This window comes from Lynx canadensis, chromosome B1, assembly GCF_007474595.2.
Source record: "Lynx canadensis isolate LIC74 chromosome B1, mLynCan4.pri.v2, whole genome shotgun sequence".
Taxonomy (NCBI): domain Eukaryota; kingdom Metazoa; phylum Chordata; class Mammalia; order Carnivora; family Felidae; genus Lynx; species Lynx canadensis.
The window spans coordinates 168,439,280-168,446,302 of NC_044306.2; the positions used below are offsets into that span (position 1 = coordinate 168,439,280).

General features: G+C 39.7%; 1 pseudogene; it reads right to left on the minus strand.

Annotated features, from left to right (window-relative positions):
• Positions 1–432: 432 nt before the first annotated feature.
• LOC115511618 lies at positions 433–1,663 on the minus strand (annotated as a pseudogene).
• Between the last annotated feature and the right edge of the window lie 5,360 nt (positions 1,664–7,023).

Sequence of the window (7,023 nt, forward strand, 5' to 3'; positions counted from 1 at the left end):
TGCCATGTGCTGAAGAAACAGTGAATCAGTAAACTAAGAATATAGGTATAAAGTCCATAGACCAAGGGAGGGTGTAGATGGTAAATTGCATGGGCTTTATGACCACCACTGCTGACCTCCAATCTAAGTAAGGACTGACTGAGTGAGCAATTTCAAAACCCTTGAGCTCATGTTTCCCTGTGGGTGTCTCCTGTGTATCTATACCATGACCAGGGTTTGAGGAGTGGCTTCTCAATTCCTCCTGCTACACATGGAACAGTATGAGGGATGCAGCAGAGGCTAAAGACTGAGTGACTAGCCTGGGAGTGGGGTAGGGGGGACAACAGGGGACATTAGCAAACCTGCCTCAAAGTCGGTGCCAATTGCTCTTGGAGAAGAGAGGTGGGACCTTAGCAAGGCCAGCAGCTAAAACACAAACAACAGGCCTGGTTTTCAGTGGCGGTAATGATCAAGCTTAGAGGGGCCCTAATAGGACATGGCCAGGTACTGGACCTGCTTCTCACTCAGTTTGGTCAGCTTCCCATTCAGCTTACCCACTGGGCTTCAGCCATTGCTTCATGTAGCTTCTTGGGCAGGAAGTGGACCTTGACAGAGTACTTGTCTGGGTGGGGCCACAGCTCTATCTGCACCAATACCTGGTTAGTGAATTAGTTGCTCATCACAAAACTGGGATGGCCCATTGCATAGCACAGGATGACCAGCTGGCCCTTGGCCAAAAGGCTGATACAGAGCCCATTGTTCAGCCAGTAGCAGTCCACTTGGGGTTTGATGTTCACTTTCTCCACAGTGTTTTCATTCAGCCACCTGACGGCAATCTCTACATCAAAGTGTCTAATGTCAGACATGATGGAATCATCTTTCATCTGCTCAAAGTGTCAGCTGAGGATGATGTCAATACATCCCTTGGTGATGACAAATGTTTCCCTCCTGACAGGCCTCTTCCATAGTGGTCACCTCAAAACTCTCCATGGCAGCCTGAAGTGCATTAATGGATCAATCTCCATGATGATGACACAGGCCCAGAAATATCTCATGGCCTGGGCACAGCCTTTGCCCACATCGCCATAGCCAACTACCACTGCCACCTTGCCTGCAGTCATCATGTCTATAGTCTGCTTGAAGCTGTTATGAGAGACTCCTGGCAGCCATATAGGTTGTCAAATTTGTTCTTGGTGACAGAGTCATTGACATTGATTGCAGGCACCTTCCAGATCCAATTGGCTGTCATCTTGTATTGATTGTGGACCCCCTTGTGGTCTCTTCAGAAATGCCTTGGATGCCTGACAGGAGCTGTGGATGTGAATAAGGTTGGTGAGGTCACTTCTGTCATCCAGAATCATGTTGAGAGAAAGTACATCCTTGAAGTATAGCATCTGCTCAATGCACCAGAGGTACTCCTCGTCTGTGTCACCGTTCCTGGAGTACACTGGGATGCCAGGTTAGAACAGCAGTCACTGCATGGTAACTGGGTAGAGAAGATGTTGCAGCTAAGCGACTGCACCTCAGCACCTAGAGCTACAAGGGTCTCAATGAGGACCGCTATCTCCATGGTCATGTGTAAGCAGGCAGTGATGCGGGCAGCCTTCAGTGGTTTGAAGACTGAGTACATCTCCTGCATGCACATCAGGCCCAACATCTCATTCCTCATGATGTTCAGGGCCTTGCGTCCCCTAGGAAGCCAGATTGATGTAGCAACTTTGTAGATAAATTTCTCCAACACGCTGGTGGCACATGGAATGATGAACATGGACAAAGGGGAAAGGCACAGAGTAGACAATACTGGGCGAGGCAAGTTTGACAATTTCTTAAAAATGCGTATCTAAACCTATCATATGAACCAGCCATTCCTTATTAACCCAAGAAAATGAGGTCATATATCCACACAAAGAATTGTGCACATGAACACTTTGTTCATAATCATGATCAAAAGCTGGAAGCAACAAAAATGGCCATCCACAGATGAATGGATGAACAAACTGCAATCCACACACTGCAATACTACACAGCAATGAAACCAAATGAACTATTAATACATGTGATAAAATAGATAAGTCTCAAAATAATTACGTTGAATGAAAGAAACCATACAAGAAAGAATGCATACTAGAATTGTATAAAGTTCTTGGAAGTATAAACTAGAATACAGTGAGAGAAATATCAGTAGGTGCCTGGGGCTGGGGAGCAGGCTGGAAATAAATAAGAGGAGGGATGATAAAAGAGAAGACTTTGGGGGATAGACAATATGTTCATTATCTTGACTGTGTGATGGTGTCACAGTATATACACATTTTGAAACTTAACATATTTGTAAACTTTATAGTTTATTATATTTCAATTATTCTTCAATAGGGCTGTAAAAGAAAGGGGAAAGATGTATAGCATACAGCAGGAAAATTCATTAAGATAAAAAATGGAGATTTTAAAAATATGGGATAATTACTTACCTGAAATTTTCAGTATTTTTATTCTAAATGAGACTAAAAACTCCATTAAGTGAGTGTTGTTACATCATAGTTATTTCATATATAAGTAGTATTGAGCACCATGTGTGGCACACGGTAGTTACTTAACAAATATGGGTAAACTGAGTATGTTTACCATTTAATTTACAGAATAAAGAACACTGTGGAAGGAAGCATATTTAAAACTGACTAGCTGGTGATTGTTTAAACACCATCATTAAGCTGTCTCATTTCTAGGTCCTTAGAATAAATAAACAACATCTCTCTCTGTGCGTTATTGGTTTAAAGAACTTCAAATTTAAGGAATATGATGTGCACTGGGGTGCCTGGGTGGCTCAGTCGGTTAAGCGTCTGACTTCAGCTTGGGTCATGGTCTCACAGTTTGTGAGTTCAAGCCCCTCATTGGGCTCTGTGCTAACAGCTCGGAGGCTGGAGCCTGCTTCGGATTCTCTCTGTCTCTCTCTCTCTCTCTGCCCTTCCCCCACTTGCACTCTCTCTCTCAAAAATAAATAAATCTTGGGGCGCCTGGGTGGCGCAGTCGGTTAAGCGTCTGACTTCAGCCAGGTCACGATCTCGCGGTCCGTGAGTTCGAGCCCCGCATCGGGCTCTGGGCTGATGGCTCGGAGCCTGGAGCCTGTTTCCGATTCTGTGTCTCCCTCTCTCTCTGCCCCTCCCCCGTTCATGCTCTGTCTCTCTGTCCCAAAAATAAATAAAAACGTTGAAAAAAAAAAATAAATAAATCTTAAAAAATAAAAAAAGGGAATATGATGTGCACTGACCTGCAAATTATTTTTCCATTTTGTAGAAAGAAGAAAGTGATTAAAAATTAAGAATTAACTTATTGGAGTCAATCCCTTTAAACATCTTAAATCACATTCATTCTTTTATTCTACTCCACTTCCCAACCCTGCCACGGAAGAGATAAAAAAGTCAAACCTTTTCTTCCCACCTACAATACAGTGGCTATACCAAAAGACCTAAGCAGCAAGGGCTCCAAGCAAAACCTTAACTCCTCCTATCAAAAACATCTATTTGTTCTGCCCATATTCATTGGATAAATCTCAAATTATACCAATTCAATTGAGATGCAGCTATTTTTAGATGTAAGTATACTTATTTTATATTGCCTCAATTTCCCACATAAGTTAGGGAAAAGGTAAAATAAAGCAGACCTGCATTTTTCAAATTCATTGTAAATTCCCCATACTCCAATTTACAGTAGGGCAGACTGGAGACATAATTCTTCACAAAATGTTTTCATTGTAAAAAGCATATACGTCTATCATGCTTATGGATCCAAAACATGCCTTTATTAACTTTTCAGAAGCTATGTTTGATGTACAAACAGAATATTGCATTTGAAGCAGTCACACCTTCTCTTTAGATATAATGGATATTTCAACTTTAAGGAAAAAAAAAGTCCCTTCCTTCAATTAGGCAAATATATTTAATTGAAGAGACAGAAAATTATGACAACATTTTTGCAAGTGTAGTTTCTGAAGTAAGATTTTCTTTTCTTCCAGAATTAACCTTATTGAGCTGTTTCCCTGTCTTGCCTTTCAACTGAAACTGTATGTCTTCAAGGAATATATTGGTCATGGGTTAAAAAAGAACTGTCAAGTTGGCTTTTTACACATGATGAAATGGAATATTGCAAATCCCTTAAATCATTTCCCAAATCAGAAGAACAGATGGTGCCTCAGAGCAGAGCCCCAGCCTGCCATTTCCCTGGGATTTCAACCAGTGCTTAACTGTGTGAGACAGTAAGTGCCTCATTCTGCTGGTCTGGAGTAGTTTGCTAGGGCTCAGAGAGAACACCACCAACAGTGTCTGGAACAGAGTAGGAAGCTGTGCCCAGAAGATCCATGTTTTTAAGAGTACAGGTTTCAGTGGAGTTTTTTGTTTATTTATCCCTCTTAACTCTGAAGATAACAATGTAGTAAAGAGGACAGCAGATTAGGAATTGGGGGCTTAAGCTCCACGTATGGTCTACCCCATTAATTAGGAATGTGACCTTTCCAGTGGCTTCTTGCCAAACACCTATTCCAAACACATTTGCCTATGATTAGGGCCTTTTCTATGTTTGTCAAATAAAACAAGAAAAAGCCTTTTCTTCAAAAATAAATAAATAAATAAATAAATAAATAAATAAATAAATAAATAAATAAAACAAGAGGTAAATTAGCAAACTGCATTTCTTTCTTTTCCTCAGCCAACATTTTAATCATGTTTGTTGTTTACGTTTTCTAGTGATTATCAAAGCAAGCAGAGTGAAGTTTGAAAATTGATAATTGGTTGTATATATTTTCATTTAGCATGGCTTGAGAGATCTACAGTCTGGAGTCTGGCTCCAGCATCTTGCACACTACAATGTCTGTCTGTCTGTCTCTCTCTCTCTCTCTCTCTCTCTCTCTCTCTCTCTCTCTTCAGACTCTTAGTAAGTGAAACTCCTTTTGTCTGAACATCTCTTCTCTCCCCAAGGCTGGCTCTCCAGGACCCATCAGATCTCAAACATTCCCTCACTGTGGGCTTTCCAAAAAATTGTACCTAAAGTTGACTTTCCATCCTTCTCTCTTATGGACCTTATTCTGCCACTTTATAACACTAGTTACAGGAAATTTTTATTTCTATTTTTTTCCCATTAGACTGTAAGCTCCATCAAAGAAGAAAACACACCGATAAGTGTTACAGACTAAATGTTTATATCACACCCCTCCCCCAAATTCATATGTTGAAGCTCTAATCCCCAATATGATGGTAACTGGAGGTGGAGCCTATGGAAGGTAATGAGGGTGGGCCCCCATGAGGGGATTAGTCTCCTTATAAGAAGGGAAAGAAAGGCCAAAGATCACTCTCTCAGCCATGTGAGGACACAATAAAAGGTGGTCATCTGCAAGCCAGAAAGTGAACCACCAGAAGACAGGGAACCTGGGTTCTTATCCTACATGTAATGCTGGGTAAAGGTCTATTGGGGAAGAAAATTGCAGTTTCCTCAAGCACTAGATTAGACAGTTTAAGAAGATGACTTCTAAGTTTTTTCCAGATTCATAAATCTAAAAGAAAGTAGGAAACAATGCAACAGCAATTATCAGATTAAAGAGAATGACCTCTTCATAACAATCATATATATTTAGGCATACATATAATATAGATAGGTTGAGACACAAATATATAGAAAGGTATACAGATATAGATAGGTATAGATATAGATATTTCTCTAATTACCACATCAGGGTACTCTAGATATAGCCATGTCCAGAAAACAGAAAAATGAAGAAAAAGAATTTAGTCTTCTACAGGAAGAGAGGGGACATTTAAATAATTAAAAATAATATAACTTATAGATATTTATATTTATAGATATAAATATCTATTATATCATCTATGGGTATTATTGATTTTTGTTGCCTTCAAAGAAAAATAATCTTTAAGACATAGCCACTTTTGCTAATGATGCTATCATTGCTTAAAACCTTTTTGGAAAAGTCTCCCTTGGACTTGCTTTAACAATCAGCTTAACAACAATGCAAATAAATCACAGTCATTACTTATATTTTTGGCTGCAAATTTTATTGCTTAAAGTGGTCATCTAACTTATTTACCTAATGGCTTTTAAATTATTCCTGAAGTTAAATTTACCCTGAAATAAAAATATGCTATAAATGAAGCTATTCATTCAGCCAACCAGTCATATTTCATTCCATAAACTTACATAGAAAATCTTTTAAAAATATTATGCCACTAGGACTGAAAATTACTTCAAAATAGAAATTGCTTTGTGGTAAACTGTCATAGATTTTTGTTATGTTTGTTGAACCTGGGCCTCCTCTCTTTCCCTCATGTCTCATACTCAATGCATTAGGAAGCCTCTTAGCTTTAATATTGAATATATCCTGAATATGAATCATCTTGCCATTTCTTTCCCAGCATCTTAGACCAATCTTCCATTACGTATTGTCTGTACAACTGCAATAGCCTCTTAGCTGATCATAGATTTGATAGATACTAAAATTAAGATTTAAGCACTGTATCTGGTCTGTATTCTTTTTTAAATTTTTTAAAATTTATTTTTAAAAGAGACAGAGAGAGAGAGAGAGAACAAGTGGGAGAGAGGCACAGAGAGAGGGAGACATAGACTCCGAAGCAGGCTCCAGGCTCTGAGCTGTCAGCACAGAGCCAGACCAGAGACTCAAACTCATGAGCTGTGAGATTTTGACATGAGCCAAAGTCAGATGCTTAACCCACTGAACACCCAGGAACCCCTATTCTGTATTCTTTAAAAATGTCAAAATCAGGGCATCTGGCTGGCTCAGTCAGTTAAGCCCAGCTTTGTCTCAGAGCCAGGAGCCTACTTCAGATTCTGTGTCTCCCTCTCTCTCTGCCCTTCCCCTGCTCTCTCTCTCTCTCTCTCAAAAATAGATTAAAAAAATGTCAAAGTCATTGTATTAGTCATCTCAGACTGCCATAACAAAATACCATACACTGAATGGCTTAAGCAGCAGAAATGTATTTTCCTACAGTTCTGGAGTCTAGAAGTCCATGATAGAAGTGTCTGCTGGGC